Below are 26457 nucleotides of genomic sequence, written 5' to 3'. Positions count from 1 at the left end.
GCGCCTCTAGGCTTCCCCATCTTCCTTGTGGTTGCCATCCAATTGTTACCACAGTGGGCCCAAGACCCCGTTATCGGTGCTCCTCACCAGATGGGGCCCTTCCCGCTCCCGGCCGAGAGTTATCGCCTTATCACACAGCCCCGTTCTGTGGCGGTGTTTGGGCCATCTTGCCAGGTGGAGACCTGCTGACACGGGATGCCTGTGGTTGCTCGGGATATCTGTCTGTGTGCTATAGGTTGGTCTGTGTTCTTCTCCCTGTTTGCTCTCAGTGTCAATATTGTTAGACCATTATGGGTTGTGGGATATACGGAGCACTGTATTTCTTCAAGGAGTGGGGGTCTCTGTCGTGGTCCTCAACCCGGGTTCCTATCTCTTGTAAGGTGTAGATCACCTGTATTTCTTTGTGTCTCTCTTTCTTCTAAATTCAGTGCACTAATTAATGCGCCCTGCGGTTCCCAATGCCACCGCCCTCCTCCTCCGCGTTGCCGCTGGAGCACCCCAGGATCACGTGAGACTACTCTAGGCCTCTACTGCAGCCACCACCCAGTGTTATGTCATCAGCTGAATTACCCCGGGTACTTGCAGCGGTAGGTCATGGGCAGCATGTCCTCCTTCCTCGGCGGGTCCTATATCGGTTATGTTGTGGATAATTGCCCGAGGTCGACCTATCTCGAGGTGACCCATTCCGGAGCTTCTTTTCTTCTGGGTCGCTTTTGTCTCCGGTAGCTCTCTAGCCTATGGCATTGTCCCCTCTTCACACCGCCTCTATTTCGTTGGGCGCTGATACCCTGCACTCTGCTCGGAGAGTGGTAGGCTCCAGTCGCCACTCGTCTCTGCTCCGGCGCAGCTTCCCCCTCAGGTTGCTTGGACCCACGGGCCAAACAGGTGAGTCGGTCCCAGCACGTTTTACAGAGGCGGTGCAGCCCAAGCCATGTTCCCAGCCCTAGAGCGAGCCGGCTGCCTGTCTTGTGTTCGGGATTCCGGGGGTCACTGGAGCACCAATCTGGATGCCAAGGAGACTCCTCTTCCCTCGCTACTGCTCTCCCGCGAGGATAATACCTCCATGGATCAGGATAAGGTAGGATGTTTGCGGGCCTGAATGGGAGCTTCGCTGGTCTGCGGCCATCTTGGTCCGCGACCAAGCCACGCCACAGGATGAGCAAACTTGAAGAGAAAGCCATCACCACCCCAGGGAAGATTTTTTGTCATAGCTTGGAGGAAGGGAGGAAAACATAAGGAGCAAAATATAAGGGATTTTACATTTTTTAACTGGATGACCCAGCAATAAAAACAAAAGTCGGAGCTTGCGATACCACCTTCTAACTTTGAACTTTGCAATTTCTTCAAGGCGATCCTCACTCCCTTATCAGACCAGATCAAACTGAATATATCTCCTTGCAGTATTTTTATTGTTTTAGGATTAAAAGATAGAGGGATAGCATCGAAGATAAATGTGAATTTTGGTAATATTGACATTTTAACCAGGTTGGAGTGACCCAAAATAGAGAGAGGGAGACTGCCCCAGGATCTTAATAATACTCCTGACTCTTTCATTTGTAGCTCAAGGTTTACCTGGGCTAACTTGGTGATGTCCTGAGTAACCTGCACCCCTAAATATCTAATTTCTTGTTTGATCAGTGAGTTGTTGGATTGCGTGTTCCAAGACACAATTTCTGTTTTTTGTCGGTTAACTAGACCTTTCCAAAATTCATTAGGAGTTGCTCCAGTATGGGTAAAATATTGGTGCCCTACCTTGTGAAGATCATCAGGTCGTCCGCAGATAGGGCTACTTTTTTCACCCACCCATTCCATTAAAAGATGCAAAATTTTGGCTGGCCCTGATGTTGCATGCTAGGGGCTCGATATATAGGTCAAATATTATTGGGGAGAGGGGGCAACCCTGTCTTGTTCCTCTCTCCAGCTTAATTGGATCAGTGAGGTTCCCATTAACCACAATCCTCACTGTCGGTGTCTTATAGATATTGCTAAGAGCCCTGACAAACTTTTCCCCTAGCCCAAAGGAGTACATCATGTGGCAAAAAAAGAGCCAGCTTACCCTGTCAAAGGCTTTGGCCGCCTCTAAAGTAAAAATGGTAAGAGGTAACTTATTCGCTGAGGCTATATCAATTGCACCTGTCAACTCGTGAGTTAGGTCGTGTAGTTACCATCCTTTGATAAATTCCTTCTGATCGACCTGGACCAGTGAGCCCATCACAGGTTCCAATCTCCTGGCTAAAACTTGTGTATGATTATATAATCACAATTCAGCAAGGAGATAGACCTGTAAGACTCACACTTTTTAGGATCTTTATTAGGTTTCAAAATTAGACCAACAGCAGCTTCATCCCATGACTTGGGAACAGATAGATCATCAGAAAAAATACTGTCAATCAGTTTTGCCAAGACCGGGATGACTTCCTCAGCGAGGTACATATAAAACTCATTAGGAATACCATCTATCTCCGCAGCGCTACCTCTTTTTAAATTCTTCACTATCACCTTAACTTCCTCTATGGAGATATTTTGATTTATTTGTTCTGAAATTTAACATTGGCAATGACCCATCGTCCCTTAGGATCCACTTTAAAAGCTCCTAGCATAGCTTTGGCAGAATTCTTAATAAGTAGAGCCACTCCTTTCGTACAACAAGACTGAGTTGTGTGGACAGATATTTTAATCCACTTCGGCTTAGATCGAGTTTTCCTCCTACTCATTGTGAGTTAAATGTGTTTCTTGCAGGATAAGAATATCGTAGTCGGCTTGGCTAAAATATTGGAAGATTCTCCTTCTTCTACTCGGTACTCTGAGGCCAATAAAATTCCATGTTGAACATTTTACTGGGGTGCAAACGGTCATTTGACTTTTATCCCCTCTGTAACATTAGCCCCGACTTGGCCGTGACTCCCCCCCTCTCTTACTTCTAATCTCATTTACCCTAATCAAATGATGAGGACATTTTTCTTTTTTTCCCTAGTATGCTCCCCACCCAGTGAATTACTAATCTAAACATCTCCTCTTGTGACCCCTCCCCACCCAGCGGAACCCTCCCCAAAACCAACCTGGGTATGTTGGATAAGTTACTCATTAGCGCTCACATCATCCTCAGGCCTGTGAAAATTAAGCAAATTAGACCGAGCCTTTATCTGCTCAATAAAAGTCCTTACCTCCTTGGGGTCCAGGAAGTTATACATTTTGTTCTTCCACATAACTTTGAGTAGGGCTGGAAATCACAATTGAGCTGTAGCACCTAAAGATCTTAAATCAGGGATAAGTTTCCCCAGCTCCCACTGTCTATCTTGTGTTATCCTGGAAACATCTGATCTAATATGAAAACGACCACCCCCTTTGGTAAAACTGCCAGCTTTAAGGGCCTCAGACAAAACCCGCTCTTTCAGCGTGTAGTTCAGGAAGTTAATCAAAATTCTTCTGGGGGTTTTCCTGTTTAGATTTTTTGAGAAGGGGTCTTTATGTATTCTGTGGATATCTGCCTCCAGTTCTTGGGAGTCAACGGAGGGGATGAACTCCTTCAATAAACTTAAGAAAAATCGTTTGACATTATCCTCCTTCAGGCCTTCCGGGATGTTAAGTACTTTGATGTTATTTCGTCTGGCATTGTTCTCCAAAAACTCTATTTTATCAAGCATACCTTTCTGACCATTTTTTAATGCTTGAATTTCACTTTGGTTAATCTCTACTTCCCTATTAAGGGCCTCCACCTAGGCTTATTTCACACATTCTCTCTGTGATTGCTGACATTTTGGCTTGTAGCATCTCGCAGGAGTCTTGGATTTTAGATTGATTCCTTTCCGAGATAGCAAACTTATTTCTGATTTCTAAGGATAAGGCTTCTAACATTTCAGCCAGACCCAACTGTTTTGGACTATTTGAAATCTCGGGATCAGTAGAAACCAAAGGGTCGGACACCTTGTTCACCTTGGCAGGTGGATTGCCTGGATCACTATCACAGTCACCTAGAACCTGGAACCTGATTGAGGTAGCAATACTCAAGCGAACAGCTTCTTAAACTTGATTATTAAGCTCCATGCTTACAGCAAATACTCCCTTATCTTGGTGCAGCTCCACCATTTCGGGGGATGATATTCCAGCAAGCTGGACCTTAGCCTGTCCCTTAAGAAAGATCTAAGGGATGGGGTTATCCTGACTTGGGCTGCTTCTTTTCTTTGTCGCTCCGAAGATATAGAAGAGGAGTCTTGCGGATTTAAAGTGAGATTGCCCCCTGTTTTCCTGCCAGGTCTTTTTGTTACTGTTTTTCCATAAATAGGAGCTAATGGATGCATAATGGGATGTGTGAGAGAGTCTACAATACCAACATTGTTTATTCCTTAGCGCATATCTGCTTGGGAACTCAACCCCCTTCTCACCCGATAGACCCTCAAGCAGTGGAGGTGAAATCACTGACTCATGTAAATCATGTACAACAGAAACTTCTCCCTTCTTACTTGATCACCTAGTGTGGAAATTGCCTTGGGAAGCTTCTCTTTTCCTTTCTTCTGTGGTGTTGTTTTAGAGGTGCAGGCAACATTCAGCTCCCTCCTACCAGTGCGTTTAGACCATCTAGGGCTCATGGGCAGAGAAAGCACCACAGAGGAGACAGATGGCTGACACAAGCCGCAAGGCTGAAAGCAAGACTGATGGAGAAGCCTGCCAGGCTGCTCGAGTACAGCGGACCCACTGGGGATGGTGCCTGGAACACGGGGCACCCGGCAGGGGCTGACCCTGCCTCGAGTGCCCCAGAAGGAAATCCTTGATGCGGCGCACCTATCATGGCGTACACAGTCCACAGCCTGCAGCAAGCGCCCCCTGCTCAAAAGTGCGAAGCAGGTCTGCATCCACCAGCCAGCTCCGCCGTGCACCTGGACTAGTGAAAGCCCTCAAGCTCCACCAAGGAGGACAAACAGCCGCAGCCCGATCACCAGTCCAACCCAGCCAGTCGGAAAATCCTGCAAAACAGAGGTAAGGATAGCAGGGAAGCAGGACTCAGGGCATTAAGACAGGCATGGCCGGAGGAGAAAATCAGAGCTCACGGCCTGACTAACCAGCCGCCATGTTTCCCTTCAATGTCTGAGTCTGCATCCAGTCTTATGTGTAGCTGTCGTATGCACACAATCAATACAAAGGCTCCTGTCAGAGCCACGCTAGTACCCGAAATATTGTTAATTTTCTTTAAAAAGATCACTATTTATAGTTTTTGGGAATCTTCGCGATAACATCGCGATGGTGGCTGATACGCTGTGAGAACAGAAAAAAAAAGCAGACATTTAACGGCCACCAGCACATCCAAAAATAATAAGTATAAAAATCCATTCTAAACTTTGCGCTACACATATTACTATATTCATGCTTCTTGAAAAACATGTGTAAAGTCACGTTTTGGTATTAAGTTTCTTCAAAATCCATCTTTAAGACCTATTTCCTGTTTTAGCGGTCATTCAGGAAGTTGCAACAGCGCCGTTAACCGCAACTATCACGCTTTTTCCATAAAGTAAAAAAGACACATATTGCAGTATTTTACACACTAGGGGTTTATTATTGTACACTTCAAACTCATGTTTTTTCTAGTCTGTTTCTAGAAAAATCACCTCTGAAACCTATTTTCTATTTTCGAGGTGAGGCCGGAGATCGCGATGACGCCGGTAATTGCGATCCCCGCAGCTCCCCGCAGATACGGGGCGAATGCAGAAAACAAAAGCAGGAATTTAATAACCATCACCACATAAAAAAATTATAACTATATATTTAATTCTAACCATCATACTAGATAACTCACAATCTAAATAACTCTATAAAAACATTTATTAGAATCTCAATAACTCCATAACAATGTATTAATGATTCACGGCGACAACCTCGCATTAGTACACGGGGGGCCACGCTGGCAGTCGCGACTATTGTGCGCGATTAAAAACATGAATTTTGGACACATAAATTGTGTCACTAGCACACCTATTTCTCAAACATGAGGTCAGAGTATCTCCACCCTGACCACTTATGTTAGCTTTCCCACACATTTTAAGCCCCGGAAACTATTACCGGATGACAAAATGGCGGCCGCAAATTTCTGTTCAGGTTGCATCCAGCCAATAAGAACATTTCCTGTTGTTGAGTGCATTCGCGATTAATCGCAAAAGCGCCACTTAGGATTTAGGGTAGTGCAGTGGTGTTTGGGTAGTGTAGGGAGCCATGCTTGGGGTAGTGTTCTAGAGTTTAGGGTAGTGCAGTGGTGTTTGGGTAGTGTCGTGGGTAGTTTTGGGGTAGTGTTTTAGGGTTTAGGGTAGTGCAGTGGTGTTTGTGTACTGTAGGGGGTAGTGCTGGGGGTAGTGATTTAGGGTTTAGGAGAGTGCAGTGGTGTTTAGGTAGTGTAGGGTTTCATGCTAGGGGTAGTGATTTAGGGTTTAGGGTAGTGCAGTGGTGTTTGGGTAGTGTAGGGGGTCATGCTGGGGGTAGATTTAGGGTTAAGGGTAGTGCAGTGGTGTTTGTGTTGTGGGGGGGTCGTGCTGTGGGTAGTATTTTGGGGTTTAGGGTAGCGCAGTGGTGTTTGTATAGTGTAGGGGGTCATGCTGGGGGTAGTGTTTTAGGTTTTAGGAGAGTGCAGTGGTGTTTGGGTAGTGTAGGGGGTCATGCTGGGGGTAGTGTTTTAGGGTTTAGGGTAGTGCAGTGGTGTTTGTGTAGTGTAGGGGGTAGTGTTTTAGGGTTTAGGATAGTGCAGTGGTGTTTGTTTAGTGTAGGGTTCATGTTTTAGGGTATAGTGTAGTGCAGTGCTGTTTGGGTAGTGTAGGGGGTCATGCTGGGGTTAGTGTTTTAGGGTTTAGGGTAGTGCAGTGGTATTTGTGGAATTTAGGGGGTAGTGTTTTAGGGTTTATGGTAGTGCAGTGGTGTTTGTGTAGCGTACGGTTCATGTTTTAGGGTATAGTGTAGTGCATTGGTGTTTAGGTAGTGTAGGGAGTCATGCTGTGGATCGTATTTTAGGGTTTAGGGTAGTGCAGTTATGATTGGGTACTGTAGAGTGTCGTGCTGGCGGTAGTTTTTTAGGGTTTAGGGTAGTGCAGTGGTGTTTGTATAGTGTAGGGAGTCATGCTGGGGGTAGTGTTTTAAGATTTAGGATAGTGCAGTGGTGTTTGGGTAGTGTAGGGAGTCGTGCTTGGGATAGTGTTTTAGGGTTTAGGGTGGTGCAGTGGTGTTTGTGTAGTGTAGGGGGTCGTGCTTGGGGTAGTGTTTTAGGGTTTAGGGTAGTGCAGTGGTGTTTGTGTAGTGTAGGGGTCATGCTGGGGGTAGTGTTTTAGGGATTAGGGTAGTGCAGTGGTGTTTGGGTATTGTAGGGGGTAGTGCTGGGGTAGTGTTTTAGGGTTTAGGGCAGTGCAGTAGTGTTTGTGTAGTGTAGGGGGTCGCGCTGGGGTAGTGTTTTAGGGTTTAGGGTATTGCAGTGGTGTTTGTGTAGTGTAGGAGGTCGTGCTGGGGGTAGTGTTGTAGGGTTTAGGGTAGTGCAGTGGTGTTTGTGTAGTGTAGGGTGTTGTGTTTTTGGGTTTATGGTAGTGCAGTGTTGTTTGGGTAGTGTAGGTGGTCGTGCTGGGGGTAGTGTTTTAGGGTTTAGTGTAGTGCAGAGGTGTTTGAGTAGTCTAGGGGGATGTGCTAGGGGTAGATTTAGGGTTTAGGCAAGTGCAGTGGTGTTTGGGTAGTGTAGGGAGTCATGCTGGTGGTATTGTTTTAGGGTTCAGGGTAGTGCAGTTATGTTTGGGTAGAATAGGGTGTCGTGCTGGGGGTAGTGTTTTAGGGTTTAGGGTAGTGCAGTGTTGAATGTGTAGTGTAAGGTGTAGTGCTGGGGTAGTGTTTTAGGGTTGAGGTTAGTGCAGTGGAGTTTGTGTAGTGTAGGGGGTAGTGATTTAGGATAGTGCAGTGTTGTTTGGGTAGTGTAGGGCGTAGTGCTGGGGGTAGTGTTTTAGGGTTGAGGGTAATGCAGTGGCGTTTTTGTAGTTTAGGGGGTAGTTTATAGGGTTTAGGGTAGTGCAGTGGTGTTTGGGTAGTATAGGGGGTCATGCTGGGTGTAGACTTAGGGTTTAGGGTAGTTCTGTGGTGTTTTTGTAGTGTAGGGTGTCATGCTGGCTGTAGTGTTTTAGGGTTTAAGGGAGTGGTGTTTGTGAAGTGAAGGGGGTCGTGCTGGGGGTAGTGTTTTAGGGTTTAGGGTAGTGCAGTTATGATGGGTAGTGTAGGGTGTTGTGCTGGGGGTAGTGTTTTAGGGTTTAGGGTAGTGCAGTGGTGCTTGTGTAGTGTAGGGGTTCATGCTGTGGGTAGTGTTTTAGGGTTTATGGTAGTGCAGTAGTTGGGTAGTGTAGGGGGTCATGCTGGGGGTAGATTTAGGGTTTAGGGTAGCGCATTGGTGTTTGTGTTGTGAGGTGTCATGCTGGGGGTAGTGTTTTAGGGTTTAGGGTAGTGCAGTGGTGTTTGGGTAGTGTAGGGCGTAGTGTTTTAGGGTTGAGGATAGTGCAGTGGTGTGTGTGTAGTGTAGGGGGTAGTGTTTTAGGGTGTAGGGTAGTGCAGTGGTGTTTGGGTAGTGCAGGGAGTTGTGCTGGTGGTAGTGTTTTAGGGTTTAGGGTAGTGCAGTTATATTTGGGTATTGCAGGGTGTTGTGCTGGGGTAGTGTTTTATTGTTTAGGGTAGTGCAGTGGTGTTTGGTTAGTGTAGGGGGTAGTGCTGGGGTAGTGTTTTAGGGTTTAGGGCAGTGCAGTGGTGTTTGTGTAGTGTAGGGGGTAGTGCTGGGGTGGTGTTTTAGGGTGTAGAGTAGTGCAGTGGTGTTTGGGTAGTGTAGGGGGTCGTGCTGGGTGTATTGTTTTTGGGATTAGCGTAGTGCAGTTGTGTTTGGGTAGTGAAGGGGGTCATGCTGGGGGTAGTGTTTTAGGGTTTAGGGCAGTGCAATGGTGTTTGGGTAGTGTAGGGAGTCGTGCTGTGGTATTGTTTTAGGGTTTAGGGTAGTGCAGTTATGTTTGGGATGTGTAGGGTGTCGTACTGGGGGTAGTGTTTTAGGGTTTTGCGTAGTGGTGTGGTGCTTATGTAGTGTAGGGGGTCATGCTGGGGTAGTGTTTTAGTTTTTTAGGGTAGTGCAGAGGTGTTTGGGTAGTGTAGGGGTTCAGGCTGGGGTAGTGTTTAAGGGTTTAGGGTAGTGAAGTGGTGTTTGGGTGGTGTAGGGGGTCATGCTTGGGATAGATTTAGGGTTTAGGGTAGCGCAGTGGTGTTTGTGTTGTGAGGGGGTCATGCTGGGGGTAGTGTTTTAGGGTTTAGGGTAGTGCAGTAGGGTAGTGCAGTGGTGTTTGTGTAGTGTAGGGGGTTATGCTGGGGGTAGTGTTTTAGGGTGCAGGGTAGTGCACTTATATTTGGGTAGTGTAGCGGGAACTGCTGGGGGTAGTGTTTTAGGGTTTATGGTAGTGCAGTGATGCTTGTGTAGTGTAGAGCATAGTGCTGGGGGTAGTGTTTTAGGGGTGAGGGTAGTGCAGTGGTGTTTGTGTAGTGTAAGGGGTAGTGTTTTAGGGTTTAGGGTAGTGCAGTGGTGTTTGCGTAGTGTAGGGCATTGTGCTGGGGGTAGTGTTTTAGGGTTTTGCGTAGTTGTGTGGTGCTTATGTAGTGTAGGGGGTCATGCTGGGGTAGTGTTTTAGTTTTTTTGGGGTATTGCAGTGGTGTTTGGGTAGTGTAGGGGTTCAGGCTGGGGTAGTGTTTAAGGGTTTAGGGTAGTGCAGTGGTGTTTGGGTGGTGTAGGGGGTCATGCTTGGGATAGATTTAGGGTTTAGGGTAGGGCAGTGGTGTTTGTGTTGTGAGAGGGTCATGCTGGGGGTAGTGTTTTAGGGTTTAGGGTAGTGCAGTAGGGTAGTGCAGTGGTGTTTGTGTAGTGTAGGGGGTCATGCTGGGTGTAGAGTTTTAGGGTTTAGGGTAGTGCAGTTATATTTGGATAGTGTAGGGGGAACTGCTGGGGGTAGTGTTTTAGGGTTTATGGTAGTGCAGTGGTGCTTGTGTAGTGTAGGGCATAGTGCTGGGGGTAGTGTTTTAGGGGTGAGGGTAGTGCAGTGGTGTTTGTGTAGTGTAAGGGGTAGTGTTTTAGGGTTTAGGGTTTAGGGTAGTGCAGTGGTGTTTGCGTAGTGTAGGGCATTGTGCTGGGGGTAGTGTTTTAAGGTAGAGGGTAGTGCAGTGTTGTTTGTGTAGTATAAGGGGTTGTGCTGGGGGTAGATTTAGGGTTTAGGTTAGTGCAGTGGTGTTTGGGTAGTGTAGGGAGTCGTGCTGGTGGTAGTATTTTAGGGTTTAGGGTAGTGTAGTGGTGTTTGGGTAGTGTAGGGGGTCGTGCTGGGTGTATTGTTTTCGGGATTAGCGTAGTGCAGTTGTGTTTGGTTAGTGAAGGGGGTCATGCTGGGGGTAGTGTTTTAGGGTTTAGGGCAGTGCAATGGTGTTTGGGTGATGTAGGGAGTCGTGCTGTGGTATTGTTTTAGGGTTTAGGGTAGTGCAGTTATGTTTTGGATGTGTAGGGTGTCGTGCTGGGGGTAGTGTTTTAGGGTTTTGCGTAGTGGTGTGGTGCTTATGTAGTGTAGGGGTTATGCTGGGGTAGTGTTTTAGTTTTTTAGGGTAGTGCAGTGGTGTTTGGGTAGTGTAGGGGTTCAGGCTTGGGGTAGTGTTTTAGTGTTTAGGGTAGTGCAGTGGTGTTTGGGTGGTATAGGGGTTCATGCTGGGGGTAGTGTTTTAGGGTTTAGGGTAGTGCAGTAGGGTAGTGCAGTGGTGCTTGTGTAGTGTATGGGGTCATGCTGGGGGTAGTGTTTTAGGATTTAGGGTAGTGCAGTTATATTTGGGTAGTATAGGGGGAACTGCTGGTGGTAGTGTTTTAGGGTTTAGGGTAGTGCAGTGGTGCTTGTGTAGTGTAGGGCGTAGTGCTGGGGGTAGTGTTTTAGGGGTGAGGTTAGTGCAGTGGTGTTTGTGTAGTGTAAGGGGTAGTGTTTTAGGGTTTAGGGTAGTGCAGTGGTGTTTGCGTAGTGTAGGGCATTGTGCTGGGGGTAGTGTTTTAGGGTTGAGGGTAGTGCAGTGTTGTTTGTGTAGTATAAGGGGTTGTGCTGGGGGTAGATTTAGGGTTAAGGTTAGTGCAGTGGTGTTTGGGTAGTGTAGGGAGTCATGCTGGTGGTAGTATTTTAGGGTTTAGGGTAGTGCAGTTATGTTTGGGTAGTGTAGGGTGTCGTGCTGGGGGTAGTGTTTTTGGGTTTAGGGTAGTGCAGTGGTGTTTGTATAGTGTAGGGAGTCGTGCTGGGGGTAGTGTTTTAAGATTTAGGGTAGTGCAGTGGTGTTTGTGTAGTGTAGGGGGTCGTGCTTGGGGTAGTGTTTTAGGGTTTAGGGTAGTGCAGTGGTGTTTGTGTAGTGCAGGGGGTCGTGCTGGAGGTACTGTTTTAGGGTTTAGGGTAGTGCAATGGTGTTTAGGTAGTGTAGGGGGCTGTGCGGGGGGTAGTGTTGTAGGGTTTAGGGTAGTGCAGTTGTGTTTGGGTAGTGAAGGGGGATGTGCTGGGGGTAGTGTTTTAAGATTTAGGGTAGTGCAGTGGTGTTTGTGTCGTGTAGAGGGTCGTGCTGGGGGTAGTGTTTTAGGGTTTAGGGTAGTGCAGTGGTGTTTGGGTATTGTAGGGGGTAGTACTGGGGTAGTGTTTTAGGGTGTAGGGCAGTGCAGTGGTGTTTGTGTAGTGTAGGGAGTCGTGCTGGGGTAGTGTTTTAGGGTTTAGGGTATTGCAGTGGTGTTTGTGTAGTGTAGGAGGTCGTGCTGGGGGTAGTGTTGTAGGGTTTAGGGTAGTGCAGTGGTGTTTGTGTAGTGTAGGTGGTCGTGCTGGGGGTAGTGTTTTAGAGTTTAGTGTAGTGCAGAGGTGTTTGTGTAGTCTAGGGGGTTGTGCTAGGGGTAGATTTAGGGTTTAGGGTAGTGCAGAGGTGTTTGGGTAGTGTAGGGAGTCGTGCTGGTGGTATTGTTTTAGGGTTCAGGGTAGTGCAGTTATGTTTGGGTAGAGTAGGGTGTTGTGTTGGGGGTAGTGTTTTAGGGTTTAGGGTAGTGCAGTGGTGCATGTGTAGTGTAGGGTGTAGTGCTGGGGGTAGTGTTTTAGGGTTGAGGTTAGTGCAGTGGAGTTTGTGTAGTGTAGGGGGTAGTGTTTAGGGTAGTGCAGTGTTGTTTGGGTAGTGTAGGGCTAGTGCTGTGGGTCGTGTTTTAGGGTTGAGGGTAGGCAGTGGTGTTTTTGTAGTTTAGGGGGTAGTTTTTAGGGTTTCGAGTAGTGCAGTGGTGTTTGGGTAGTATAGGGGGTCATGCTGGGTGTAGACTTAGGGTTTAGTGTAGTTCTGTGGTGTTTGTGTAGTGTAGGGTGCCGTGCTGGCTGTAGTGTTTTAGGGTTTAAGAGAGTTGTGTTTGTGTAGTGAAGGGGGTCGTGCTGGGGGTAGTGTTTTTGGGTTTAGGGTAGTGCAGTTATGTTTGGGTAGTGTAGGGTGTTGTGCTGGGGGTAATGTTTTAGGGTTTAGGGTAGTGCAGTGGTGCTTTTGTAGTGTAGGTGGTCGTTCAGGGGGTAGTGTTTTAATGTTTAGGGTATTGCAGTGGTATTTGGGTAGTGTAGGGGTTCATGCTGTGGGTAGTGTTTTAGGGTTTATGGTAGTGCAGTAGTTGGGTAGTGTAGGGGGTCATGCTGGGGGTAGATTTAGGGTTTAGGGTAGCGCATTGGTGTTTGTGTTGTGAGGTGTCATGCTCTGGGTAGTGTTTTAGGGTTTAGGGTAGTGCAGTGGTGTTTGGGTAGTGTAGGACGTTGTGCTGGGGATAGTGTTTTAGGGTTGAGGGTAGTGCAGTGGTGTTTGTGTAGTGTAGGGGGTAGTGTTTTAGGGTGTAGGGTAGTGCAGTGGTGTTTGGGTAGTGCAGGGAGTTGTGCTGGTGGTAGTGTTTTAGGGTTTAGGGTAGTGCAGTTATTTTTGGGTAGTTTAGGGTGTTGTGCTGGGGTAGTGTTTTATTGTTTAGGGTACTGCAGTGGTGTATGGGTAGTGTAGTTGGTAGTGCTGGGGTAGTGTTTTAGGGTTTAGGGCAGTGCAGTGGTGTTTTTGTAGTGTAGGGGGTAGTGCTGGGGTAGTGTTTTAGGGTTTAGAGTAGTGCAGTTATGTTTGTGTAGTGGAGGGGGTCGTGCTGGGTGTATTGTTTTCGGAATTAGCGTTGTGCAGTTGTGTTTGGTTAGTGAAGGGGGTCATGCTGGGGGTATTGTTTTAGGGTTTAGGGCAGTGCAATGGTGTTTGGGTAGTGTAGGGAGTCGTGCTGTGGTATTGTTTTAGGGTTTAGGGTAGTGTAGTTATGTTTGTGTAGTGTAGGTGGTCGTGCTGGGGGTAGTGTTTTAGGGTTTTGCGTAGTGCAGAGGTGTTTGTGTAGTCTAGGGGGTTGTGCTAGGTGTAGATTTAGGGTTTAGGGTAGTGCAGTGGTGTTTGGGTAGTGTAGGGAGTCGTGCTGGTGGTATTGTTTTAGGGTTCAGGGTATTGCAGTTATGTTTGGGTAGAGTAGGGTGTCGTGCGGGTAGTGTTTTAGGGTTTAGGGTAGTGCAGTGGTGCTTGTGTAGTGTAGGGTGTAGTGCTGGGGGTAGTGTTTTAGGGTTGAGGTTAGTGCAGTGGAGTTTGTGTAGTGTAGGGGGTAGTGTTTTAGGGTAGTGCAGTGTTGTTTGGGTAGTGTAGGGCTAGTGCTGTGGGTAGTGTTTTAGGGTTGAGGGTAGGCAGTGGTGTTTTTGTAGTTTAGGGGGTAGTTTTTAGGGTTTAGGGTAGTGCAGTGGTGTTTGGGTAGTATAGGGGGTCATGCTGGGTGTAGACTTAGGGTTTAGTGTAGTTCTGTGGTGTTTGTGTGGTGTAGGGTGTGGTGCTGGCTGTTGAGTTTTAGGGTTTAAGAGAGTGGTGTTTGTGTAGTGAAGGGGGTCGTGCTGGGGGTAGTGTTTTAGGGTTTAGGGTAGTGCAGTTATGTTTGGGTAGTGTATGGTGTTGTGCTGGGGGTAGTGTTTTAGGGTTTAGGGTAGTGCAGTGGTGCTTTTGTAGTGTAGGTGGTCGTTTAGGGGGTAGTGTTTTAATGTTTAGGGTATTGCAGTGGTATTTGGGTAGTTTAGGGGTTCATGCTGTGGGTAGTGTTTTAGGGTTTATGGTAGTGCAGTAGTTGGGTAGTGTAGGGGGTCATGCTGGGGGTAGTGTTTTAGGGTTTAGGGTAGTGCAGTGGTGTTTGGGTAGTGTAGGGCGTTGTGCTGGGGATAGTGTTTTAGGGTTGAGGGTAGTGCAGTGGTGTTTGTGTAGTGTAGGGGGTAGTGTTTTAGGGTGTAGGGTAGTGCAGTGGTGTTTGGGTAGTGCAGGGAGTTGTGCTGGTGGTAGTGTTTTAGGGTTTAGGGTAGTGCAGTTATTTTTGGGTAGTGTAGGGTGTTGTGCTGGGGTAGTCTTTTATTGTTTAGGGTAGTGCAGTGGTGTTTGGGTAGTGTAGTTGGTAGTGCTTTAGGGTTTAGGGTAGTGCAGTGGTGTTTGGGTAGTGTAGTTGGTAGTGCTTTAGGGTTTAGGGCAGTGCAGTGGTGTTTTTGTAGTGTAGGGGGTAGTGCTGGGTGTATTGTTTTCAGAATTAGCGTTGTGCAGTTGTGTGAAGGGGGTAATGTTGTGGGTAGTGTTTTAGGGTTTAGGGCAGTGCAATGGTGTTTGGGTAGTGTAGGGAGTCGTGCTGTGGTATTGTTTTAGGGTTTAGGGTAGTGCAGTTATGTTTGTGTAGTGTAGGTGGTCGTGCTGGGGGTAGTGTTTTAGGTTTTTGCGTAGTGGTGTGGTGCTTATGTAGTGTGGGGGTCATGCTGGGGTAGTGTTTTAGTTTTTTAGGGTAGTGCAGTGGTGTTTGGGTAGTGTAGGGGCTCATGCTGGGGGTAGTGTTTTAGGGTTTAGGGTAGTGCAGTGGTGCTTGTGTAGTGTAGGGCGTAGTGCTGGGTGTAGTGTTTTAGGGGTGAGGGTAGTGCAGTGGTGTTTGTGTAGTGTAAGGGGTAGTGTTTTAGGGTTTAGGGTAGTGCAGTGGTGTTTGCGTAGTGTAGGGCATTGTGCTGGGGGTAGTGTTTTAGGGTTGAGGGCAGTGCAGTGTTGTTTCTGTAGTATAAGGGGTTGTGCTGGGGGTAGATTTAGGGTTTAGGTTAGTGCAGTGGTGTTTGGGTAGTGTAGGGAGTCGTGCTGGTGGTAGTATTTTAGGGTTTAGGGTAGTACAATTATGTTTGGGTAGTGTAGGGTGTCATGCTGGGGGTAGTGTTTTAGGGTTGAGGGTAGTGCAGTGGTGTTTGTGTAGTGTAGGGGGTAGTGTTTTAGGGTGTAGGGTAGTGCAGTGGTGTTTGGGTAGTGCAGGGAGTTGTGCTGGTGGTAGTGTTTTAGGGTTTAGGGTAGTGCAGTTATTTTTGGGTAGTGTAGGGTGTTGTGCTGGGGTAGTGTTTTATTGTTTAGAGTAGTGCAGTGGTGTTTGGGTAGTGTAGTTGGTAGTGCTTTAGGGTTTGGGGCAGTGCAGTGGTGTTTTTGTAGTGTAGGGGGTAGTGCTGGGTGTATTGTTTTCAGAATTAGCGTTGTGCAGTTGTGTGAAGGGGGTAATGTTGTGGGTAGTGTTTTAGGGTTTAGGGCAGTGCAATGGTGTTTGGGTAGTGTAGGGAGTCGTGCTGTGGTATTGTTTTAGGGTTTAGGGTAGTGCAGTTATGTTTGTGTAGTGTAGGTGGTCGTGCTGGGGGTAGTGTTTTAGGTTTTTGCGTAGTGGTGTGGTGCTTATGTAGTGTGGGGGTCATGCTGGGGTAGTGTTTTAGTTTTTTAGGGTAGTGCAGTGGTGTTTGGGTAGTGTAGGGGCTCATGCTGGGGGTAGTGTTTTAGGGTTTAGGGTAGTGCAGTTATATTTGGGTAGTGTAGGGGGAACTGCTGGGGGTAGTGTTTTAGGGTTTAGGGTAGTGCAGTGGTGCTTGTGTAGTGTAGGGCGTAGTGCTGGGTGTAGTGTTTTAGGGGTGAGGGTAGTGCAGTGGTGTTTGTGTAGTGTAAGGGGTAGTGTTTTAGGGTTTAGGGTAGTGCAGTGGTGTTTGCGTAGTGTAGGGCATTGTGCTGGGGGTAGTGTTTTAGGGTTGAGGGCAGTGCAGTGTTGTTTCTGTAGTATAAGGGGTTGTGCTGGGGGTAGATTTAGGGTTTAGGTTAGTGCAGTGGTGTTTGGGTAGTGTAGGGAGTCGTGCTGGTGGTAGTATTTTAGGGTTTAGGGTAGTACAATTATGTTTGGGTAGTGTAGGGTGTCATGCTGGGGGTAGTATTTTAGGGTTTAGGGTAGTGCAGTGGTGTTTGTATAGTGTAGGGAGTCGTGCTGGGGGTAGTGTTTTAAGATTTAGGGTAGTGCAGTGGTGTTTGGGTAGTGTAGGGGGTTGTGCTTGGGGTAGTGTTTAAGGGTTTAGGGTAGTGCAGTGGTGTTTGAGTGGTGTAGGGGGTCGTGCTTGGGATAGTGTTTTAGGGTTTAGGGTAGTGCAGTGGTTTTTGTGTAGTGCAGGGGGTCGTGCTGGGGGTACTGTTTTAGGGTTTAGGGTAGTGCAACGGTGTTTAGGTAGTTTAGGGGGTCGTGCGGGGGTTAGTGTTGTAGGGTATAGGGTAGTGCAGTGGAGTTTGTGCAGTGTAGGGGGTTGTGTTTTAGGGTTTAGGGTAGTGCAGTGGTGTTTGGGTAGTGTAGGTGGTCGTGCTGGGGGTAGTGTTTTTGGGTTTAGCATAGTGCATTTGTGTTTGGGTAGTGAAGGGGACGTGCTGGGGGTAGTGTTTTAGGGCATAGGATAGTGCAGTGGTGTTTGTGTAGTCTAGGGGGTTGTGATAGGGGTAGATTTAGGGTTTAGGGTAGTGCAGTGTTGTTTGGGTAGTGTAGGGAGTCGTGCTGGTGGTAGTGTTTTAGGGTTCAGGGTAGTGCAGATACGTTTGGGTAGAGTAGGGTGTCGTGCTGGAGTAGTGTTTTATGGTTTACGGTAGTGCAGTGGTGCTTGTGTACTGTAGGGTGTAGTGCTGGGGGTAGTGTTTTAGGGTTGATGTTAGTGCAATGGTGTTTGTGTATTGTAGGGGGTAGTGTTTTAGGGTTTATTGTAGTGCAGTGTTGTTTGGGTAGTATAGGGCGTAGTGCTGGGGGTAGTGATTTATGGTTGAGGGCAGTGCAGTGGTGTTTGTGTAGTGTAAGGGGTAGTGTTTTAGGGTTAAGGGTAGTGCAGTGGTGTTTGCGTAGTGTAGGGCATTGTGCTGGGGGTAGTGTTTTAGGGTCGAGGGTAGTGCAGTGTTGTTTCTGTAGTATAAGGGGTTGTGCTGGGGGTAGATTTAGGGTTTAGGTTAGTGCAGTGGTGTTTGGGTAGTGTAGGGAGTCATGCTGGTGGTAGTATTTTAGGGTTTAGGGTAGTACAATTATGTTTGGGTAGTGTAGGGTGTCATGCTGGGGGTAGTGTTTTAGGGTTTAGGGTAGTGCAGTGGTGTTTGTATAGTGTAGGGAGTCGTGCTGGGGTAGTGTTTTTAGATTTAGGGTAGTGCAGTGGTGTTTGGGTAGTGTAGGGGGTTGTGCTTGGGGTAGTGTTTAAGGGTTTAAGGTAGTGCAGTGGTGTTTGTGTAGTGTAGGGGGTCGTGCTTGGGATAGTGTTTTAGGGTTTCGGGTAGTGCAGTGGTGTTTGTGTAGTGCAGGGGGTCGTGCTGGGGGTACTGTTTTAGGGTTTAGGGTAGTGCAACGGTGTTTAGGTAGTTTAGGGGGTCGTGCGGGGGGTAGTGTTGTAGGGTATAGGGTAGTGCAGTGGAGTTTGTGCAGTGTAGGGGGTTGTGTTTTAGGGTTTAGGGTAGTGAAGTGGTGTTTGGGTAGTGTAGGTGGTCGTGCTGGGGGTAGTGTTTTTGGGTTTAGCATAGTGCATTTGTGTTTAGGTAGTATAGGGGGTCATGCTGGGTGTAGACTTAGGGTTTAGTGTAGTTCTGTGGTGTTTGTGTAGTGTAGGGTGTCGTGCTGGCTGTAGTGTTTTAGGGTTTATGAGAGTGGTGTTTCTGTAGTGAAGGGGGTCGTGCTGGGGGTAGTGTTTTAGGGTTTAGTGTAGTGCAGTTATGTTTGGGTAGTGTAGGGTGTTGTGCTGGTGGTAGTGTTTTAGGGTTTAGGGTAGTGCAGTGGTGCTTTTGTAGTGTAGGTGGTGGTTCAGGGGGTAGTGTTTTATTGTTTAGGGTAGTGCAGTGGTATTTGGGTAGTGTAGGGGTTCATGCTGTGGGTAGTGTTTTAGGTTTTATGGTAGTGCAGTAGTTGGGTAGTGTAGGGGGTCATGCTGGGGGTAGATTTAGGGTTTAGGGTAGCGCATTGGTGTTTGTGTTGTGAGGTGTCATGCTGGGGGTAGTGTTTTAGGGTTTAGGGTAGTGCAGTGGTGTTTGGGTAGTGTAGGGCGTTGTGCTGGGGATAGTGTTTTAGGGTTGAGGGTAGTGCAGTGGTGTTTGTGTAGTGTAGGGGGTAGTGATTTAGGGTGTAGGGTAGTGCAGTGGTGTTTGGGTAGTGCAGGGAGTTGTGCTGGGGTAGTGTTTTATTGTTTAGGGTAGTGCAGTGGTGTTTGGGTAGTGTAGTCGGTAGTGCTGGGGTAGTGTTTTAGGGTTTAGGGCAGTGCAGTGGTGTTTGTGTAGTGTAGGGGTAGTGCTGGGGTAGTGTTTTAGGGTTTAGAGTAGTGCAGTGGTGTTTGGGTAGTGTAGTTGGTAGTGCTGGGGTAGTGTTTTAGGGTTTAGGGCAGTACAGTGGTGTTTGTGTACTGTAGGGGTAGTGCTGGGGTAGTGTTTTAGGGTTTAGAGTAGTGCAGTGGTGTTTGGGTAGTGTAGGGGGTCGTGCTGGGTGTATTGTTTTCGGGATTAGCGTTGTGCAGTTGTGTTTGGTTAGTGAAAGGGGTCATGCTGGGGGTAGTGTTTTAGGGTTTAGGGCAGTGCAATGGTGTTTGGGTAGTGTAGGGAGTCGTGCTGTGGTATTGTTTTAGGGTTTAGGGTAGTGCAGTTATGTTTGGGATGTGTAGGGTGTCGTGCTGGGGGTAGTGTTTTAGGTTTTTGCGTAGTGGTGTGGTGCTTATGTAGTGTGGGGGTCATGATGGGTTAATGTTTTAGTTTTTAAGGGTAGTGCAGCGGTGTTTGGGTAGTGTAGGGGTTCAGGCTGAGGTAGTGTTTTAGGGTTTAGGGTAGTGCAGTGGTGTTTGGGTGGTATAGGGGTTCATGCTGGGGATAGTGTTTTAGGGTTTAGGGTAGTGCAGTAGGGTAGTGCAGTGGTGTTTGTGTAGTGTAGGGGCTCATGCTGGGGGTAGTGTTTTAGGGTTTAGGGTAGTGCAGTTATATTTGGGTAGTGTAGGGGGAACTGCTGGGGGTAGTGTTTTAGGTTTTATGGTAGTGCAGTAGTTGGGTAGTGTAGGGGGTCATGCTGGGGGTAGATTTAGGGTTTAGGGTAGCGCATTGGTGTTTGTGTTGTGAGGTGTCATGCTGGGGGTAGTGTTTTAGGGTTTAGGGTAGTGCAGTGGTGTTTGGGTAGTGTAGGGCGTTGTGCTGGGGATAGTGTTTTAGGGTTGAGGGTAGTGCAGTGGTGTTTGTGTAGTGTAGGGGGTAGTGTTTTAGGGTGTAGGGTAGTGCAGTGGTGTTTGGGTAGTGCAGGGAGTTGTGCTGGTGGTAGTGTTTTAGGGTTTAGGGTAGTGCAGTTATTTTTGGGTAGTTTAGGGTGTTGTGCTGGGGTAGTGTTTTATTGTTTAGGGTACTGCAGTGGTGTTTGGGTAGTGTAGTTGGTAGTGCTGGGGTAGTGTTTTAGGGTTTAGGGCAGTGCAGTGGTGTTTTTGTAGTGTAGGGGGTAGTGCTGGGGTAGTGTTTTAGGGTTTAGAGTAGTGCAGTTATGTTTGTGTAGTGGAGGGGGTCGTGCTGGGTGTATTGTTTTCGGAATTAGCGTTGTGCAGTTGTGTTTGGTTAGTGAAGGGGGTCATGCTGGGGGTATTGTTTTAGGGTTTAGGGCAGTGCAATGGTGTTTGGGTAGTGTAGGGAGTCGTGCTGTGGTATTGTTTTAGGGTTTAGGGTAGTGTAGTTATGTTTGTGTAGTGTAGGTGGTCGTGCTGGGGGTAGTGTTTTAGGGTTTTGCGTAGTGCAGAGGTGTTTGTGTAGTCTAGGGGGTTGTGCTAGGGGTAGATTTAGGGTTTAGGGTAGTGCAGTGGTGTTTGGGTAGTGTAGGGAGTCGTGCTGGTGGTATTGTTTTAGGGTTCAGGGTATTGCAGTTATGTTTGGGTAGAGTAGGGTGTCGTGCGGGTAGTGTTTTAGGGTTTAGGGTAGTGCAGTGGTGCTTGTGTAGTGTAGGGTGTAGTGCTGGGGGTAGTGTTTTAGGGTTGAGGTTAGTGCAGTGGAGTTTGTGTAGTGTAGGGGGTAGTGTTTTAGGGTAGTGCAGTGTTGTTTGGGTAGTGTAGGGCTAGTGCTGTGGGTAGTGTTTTAGGGTTGAGGGTAGGCAGTGGTGTTTTTGTAGTTTAGGGGGTAGTTTTTAGGGTTCAGGGTAGTGCAGTGGTGTTTGGGTAGTATAGGGGGTCATGCTGGGTGTAGACTTAGGGTTTAGTGTAGTTCTGTGGTGTTTGTGTGGTGTAGGGTGTGGTGCTGGCTGTTGAGTTTTAGGGTTTAAGAGAGTGGTGTTTGTGTAGTGAAGGGGGTCGTGCTGGGGGTAGTGTTTTAGGGTTTAGGGTAGTGCAGTTATGTTTGGGTAGTGTATGGTGTTGTGCTGGGGGTAGTGTTTTAGGGTTTAGGGTAGTGCAGTGGTGCTTTTGTAGTGTAGGTGGTCGTTTAGGGGGTAGTGTTTTAATGTTTAGGGTATTGCAGTGGTATTTGGGTAGTTTAGGGGTTCATGCTGTGGGTAGTGTTTTAGGGTTTATGGTAGTGCAGTAGTTGGGTAGTGTAGGGGGTCATGCTGGGGGTAGTGTTTTAGGGTTTAGGGTAGTGCAGTGGTGTTTGGGTAGTGTAGGGCGTTGTGCTGGGGATAGTGTTTTAGGGTTGAGGGTAGTGCAGTGGTGTTTGTGTAGTGTAGGGGGTAGTGTTTTAGGGTGTAGGGTAGTGCAGTGGTGTTTGGGTAGTGCAGGGAGTTGTGCTGGTGGTAGTGTTTTAGGGTTTAGGGTAGTGCAGTTATTTTTGGGTAGTGTAGGGTGTTGTGCTGGGGTAGTGTTTTATTGTTTAGGGTAGTGCAGTGGTGTTTGGGTAGTGTAGTTGGTAGTGCTTTAGGGTTTAGGGCAGTGCAGTGGTGTTTTTGTAGTGTAGGGGGTAGTGCTGGGTGTATTGTTTTCAGAATTAGCGTTGTGCAGTTGTGTGAAGGGGGTAATGTTGTGGGTAGTGTTTTAGGGTTTAGGGCAGTGCAATGGTGTTTGGGTAGTGTAGGGAGTCGTGCTGTGGTATTGTTTTAGGGTTTAGGGTAGTGCACTTATGTTTGTGTAGTGTAGGTGGTCGTGCTGGGGGTAGTGTTTTAGGTTTTTGCGTAGTGGTGTGGTGCTTATGTAGTGTGGGGGTCATGCTGGGGTAGTGTTTTAGTTTTTTAGGGTAGTGCAGTGGTGTTTGGGTAGTGTAGGGGCTCATGCTGGGGGTAGTGTTTTAGGGTTTAGGGTAGTGCAGTTATATTTGGGTAGTGTAGGGGGAACTGCTGGGGGTAGTGTTTTAGGGTTTAGGGTAGTGCAGTGGTGCTTGTGTAGTGTAGGGCGTAGTGCTGGGTGTAGTGTTTTAGGGGTGAGGGTAGTGCAGTGGTGTTTGTGTAGTGTAAGGGGTAGTGTTTTAGGGTTTAGGGTAGTGCAGTGGTGTTTGCGTAGTGTAGGGCATTGTGCTGGGGGTAGTGTTTTAGGGTTGAGGGCAGTGCAGTGTTGTTTCTGTAGTATAAGGGGTTGTGCTGGGGGTAGATTTAGGGTTTAGGTTAGTGCAGTGGTGTTTGGGTAGTGTAGGGAGTCGTGCTGGTGGTAGTATTTTAGGGTTTAGGGTAGTACAATTATGTTTGGGTAGTGTAGGGTGTCATGCTGGGGGTAGTGTTTTAGGGTTTAGGGTAGTGCAGTGGTGTTTGTATAGTGTAGGGAGTCGTGCTGGGGGTAGTGTTTTAAGATTTAGGGTAGTGCAGTGGTGTTTGGGTAGTGTAGGGGGTTGTGCTTGGGGTAGTGTTTAAGGGTTTAGGGTAGTGCAGTGGTGTTTGTGTGGTGTAGGGGGTCGTGCTTGGGATAGTGTTTTAGGGTTTAGGGTAGTGCAGTGGTTTTTGTGTAGTGCAGGGGGTCGTGCTGGGGGTACTGTTTTAGGGTTTAGGGTAGTGCAACAGTGTTTAGGTAGTTTAGGGGGTCGTGCGGGGGGTGGTGTTGTAGGGTATAGGGTAGTGCAGTGGAGTTTGTGCAGTGTAGGGGGTTGTGTTTTAGGGTTTAGGGTAGTGCAGTGGTGTTTGGGTAGTGTAGGTGGTCGTGCTGGGGGTAGTGTTTTTGGGTTTAGCATAGTGCATTTGTGTTTGGGTAGTGAAGGGGGACGTGCTGGGGGTAGTGTTTTAGGGCATAGGATAGTGCAGTGGTGTTTGTGTAGTCTAGGGGTTGTGATAGGGGTAGATTTAGGGTTTAGGGTAGTGCAGTGTTGTTTGGGTAGTGTAGGGAGTCGTGCTGGTGGTAGTGTTTTAGGGTTCAGGGTAGTGCAGATACGTTTGGGTAGAGTAGGGTGTCGTGCTGGAGTAGTGTTTTATGGTTTACGGTAGTGCAGTGGTGCTTGTGTACTGTAGGGTGTAGTGCTGGGGGTAGTGTTTTAGGGTTGATGTTAGTGCAATGGTGTTTGTGTATTGTAGGGGGTAGTGTTTTAGGGTTTATTGTAGTGCAGTGTTGTTTGGGTAGTATAGGGCGTAGTGCTGGGGGTAGTGATTTATGGTTGAGGGCAGTGCAGTGGTGTTTGTGTAGTGTAAGGGGTAGTGTTTTAGGGTTAAGGGTAGTGCAGTGGTGTTTGCGTAGTGTAGGGCATTGTGCTGGGGGTAGTGTTTTAGGGTCGAGGGTAGTGCAGTGTTGTTTCTGTAGTATAAGGGGTTGTGCTGGGGGTAGATTTAGGGTTTAGGGTAGTACAATTATGTTTGGGTAGTGTAGGGTGTCATGCTGGGGGTAGTGTTTTAGGGTTTAGGGTAGTGCAGTGGTGTTTGTATAGTGTAGGGAGTCGTGCTGGGGTAGTGTTTTTAGATTTAGGGTAGTGCAGTGGTGTTTGGGTAGTGTAGGGGGTTGTGCTTGGGGTAGTGTTTAAGGGTTTAAGGTAGTGCAGTGGTGTTTGTGTAGTGTAGGGGGTCGTGCTTGGGATAGTGTTTTAGGGTTTAGGGTAGTGCAATGGTGTTTGTGTAGTGCAGGGGGTCGTGCTGGGGGTACTGTTTTAGGGTTTAGGGTAGTGCAACGGTGTTTAGGTAGTTTAGGGGGTCGTGCGGGGGGTAGTGTTGTAGGGTATAGGGTAGTGCAGTGGAGTTTGTGCAGTGTAGGGGGTTGTGTTTTAGGGTTTAGGGTAGTGCAGTGGTGTTTGGGTAGTGTAGGTGGTCGTGCTGGGGGTAGTGTTTTTGGGTTTAGCATAGTGCATTTGTGTTTAGGTAGTATAGGGGGTCATGCTGGGTGTAGACTTAGGGTTTAGTGTAGTTCTGTGGTGTTTGTGTAGTGTAGGGTGTCGTGCTGGCTGTAGTGTTTTAGGGTTTATGAGAGTGGTGTTTCTGTAGTGAAGGGGGTCGTGCTGGGGGTAGTGTTTTAGGGTTTAGTGTAGTGCAGTTATGTTTGGGTAGTGTAGGGTGTTGTGCTGGTGGTAGTGTTTTAGGGTTTAGGGTAGTGCAGTGGTGCTTTTGTAGTGTAGGTGGTGGTTCAGGGGGTAGTGTTTTATTGTTTAGGGTAGTGCAGTGGTATTTGGGTAGTGTAGGGGTTCATGCTGTGGGTAGTGTTTTAGGTTTTATGGTAGTGCAGTAGTTGGGTAGTGTAGGGGGTCATGCTGGGGGTAGATTTAGGGTTTAGGGTAGCGCATTGGTGTTTGTGTTGTGAGGTGTCATGCTGGGGGTAGTGTTTTAGGGTTTAGGGTAGTGCAGTGGTGTTTGGGTAGTGTAGGGCGTTGTGCTGGGGATAGTGTTTTAGGGTTGAGGGTAGTGCAGTGGTGTTTGTGTAGTGTAGGGGGTAGTGATTTAGGGTGTAGGGTAGTGCAGTGGTGTTTGGGTAGTGCAGGGAGTTGTGCTGGGGTAGTGTTTTATTGTTTAGGGTAGTGCAGTGGTGTTTGGGTAGTGTAGTCGGTAGTGCTGGGGTAGTGTTTTAGGGTTTAGGGCAGTGCAGTTGTGTTTGTGTAGTGTAGGGGTAGTGCTGGGGTAGTGTTTTAGGGTTTAGAGTAGTGCAGTGGTGTTTGGGTAGTGTAGTTGGTAGTGCTGGGGTAGTGTTTTAGGGTTTAGGGCAGTACAGTGGTGTTTGTGTACTGTAGGGGTAGTGCTGGGGTAGTGTTTTAGGGTTTAGAGTAGTGCAGTGGTGTTTGGGTAGTGTAGGGGGTCGTGCTGGGTGTATTGTTTTCGGGATTAGCGTTGTGCAGTTGTGTTTGGTTAGTGAAAGGGGTCATGCTGGGGGTAGTGTTTTAGGGTTTAGGGCAGTGCAATGGTGTTTGGGTAGTGTAGGGAGTCGTGCTGTGGTATTGTTTTAGGGTTTAGGGTAGTGCAGTTATGTTTGGGATGTGTAGGGTGTCGTGCTGGGGGTAGTGTTTTAGGTTTTTGCGTAGTGGTGTGGTGCTTATGTAGTGTGGGGGTCATGATGGGTTAATGTTTTAGTTTTTTAGGGTAGTGCAGCGGTGTTTGGGTAGTGTAGGGGTTCAGGCTGAGGTAGTGTTTTAGGGTTTAGGGTAGTGCAGTGGTGTTTGGGTGGTATAGGGGTTCATGCTGGGGATAGTGTTTTAGGGTTTAGGGTAGTGCAGTAGGGTAGTGCAGTGGTGTTTGTGTAGTGTAGGGGCTCATGCTGGGGGTAGTGTTTTGGGGTTTAGGGTAGTGCAGTTATATTTGTGTAGTGTAGGGGGAACTGCTGGGGGTAGTGTTTTAGGTTTTATGGTAGTGCAGTAGTTGGGTAGTGTAGGGGGTCATGCTGGGGGTAGATTTAGGGTTTAGGGTAGCGCATTGGTGTTTGTGTTGTGAGGTGTCATGCTGGGGGTAGTGTTTTAGGGTTTAGGGTAGTGCAGTGGTGTTTGGGTAGTGTAGGGCGTTGTGCTGGGGATAGTGTTTTAGGGTTGAGGGTAGTGCAGTGGTGTTTGTGTAGTGTAGGGGGTAGTGATTTAGGGTGTAGGGTAGTGCAGTGGTGTTTGGGTAGTGCAGGGAGTTGTGCTGGTGGTAGTTTTTTAGGGTTTAGGGTAGTGCAGGTATTTTTGGGTAGTGTAGGGTGTTGTGCTGGGGTAGTGTTTTATTGTTTAGGGTAGTGCAGTGGTGTTTGGGTAGTGTAGTCGGTAGTGCTGGGGTAGTGTTTTAGGGTTTAGGGCAGTGCAGTGGTGTTTGTGTAGTGTGGGGGTAGTGCTGGGGTAGTGTTTTAGGGTTTAGAGTAGTGCAGTGGTGTTTGGGTAATGTAGTTGGTAGTGCTGGGGTAGTGTTTTAGGGTTTAGGGCAGTGCAGTGGTGTTTGTGTACTGTGGGGTAGTGCTGGGGTAGTGTTTTAGGGTTTAGAGTAGTGCAGTGGTGTTTGGGTAGTGTAGGGGGTTGTGCTGGGTGTATTGTTTTCGGGATTAGCGTTGTGCAGTTGTGTTTGGTTAGTGAAGGGGGTCATGCTGGGAGTAGTGTTTTAGGGTTTAGGGCAGTGCAATGGTGTTTGGGTAGTGTAGGGAGTCGTGCTGTGGTATTGTTTTAGGGTTTAGGGTAGTGCAGTTATGTTTGGGATGTGTAGGGTGTCGTGCTGGGGGTAGTGTTTTAGGTTTTTGCGTAGTGGTGTGGTGCTTATGTAGTGTGGGGATCATGCTGGGTTAATGTTTTAGTTTTCTAGGGTAGTGCAGTGGTGTTTGGGTAGTGTAGGGGTTCAGGCTGAGGTAGTGTTTTAGGGTTTAGGGTAGTGCAGTGGTGTTTGGGTGGTATAGGGGTTCATGCTGGGGATAGTGTTTTAGGGTTTAGGGTAGTGCAGTAGGGTAGTGCAGTGGTGTTTGTGTAATGTAGGGGCTCATGCTGGGGGTAGTGTTTTAGGGTTTAGGGTAGTGCAGTTATATTTGGGTAGTGTAGGGGGAACTGCTGGGGGTAGTGTTTTAGGGTTTAGGGTAGTGCAGTGGTGCTTGTGTAGTGTAGGGTGTAGTGCTGGGGGTAGTGTTTTAGGGGTGAGGGTAGGGCAGTGGTGTTTGCGTAGTGTAGGGCATTGTGCTGGGGGTAGTGTTTTAGGGTTGAGGGCAGTGCAGTGTTGTTTCTGTAGTATAAGGGGTTGTGCTGGGGGTAGATTTATGGTTTTGGTTAGTGCAGTGGTGTTTGGGTAGTGTAGGGAGTCGTGCTGGTGGTAGTATT

The sequence above is a fragment of the Triturus cristatus genome, chromosome 1_1, assembly GCF_964204655.1.
Source record: "Triturus cristatus chromosome 1_1, aTriCri1.1, whole genome shotgun sequence".
NCBI classification, from domain to species: domain Eukaryota; kingdom Metazoa; phylum Chordata; class Amphibia; order Caudata; family Salamandridae; genus Triturus; species Triturus cristatus.
Note: the sequence above shows the minus strand (reverse complement) of the source record.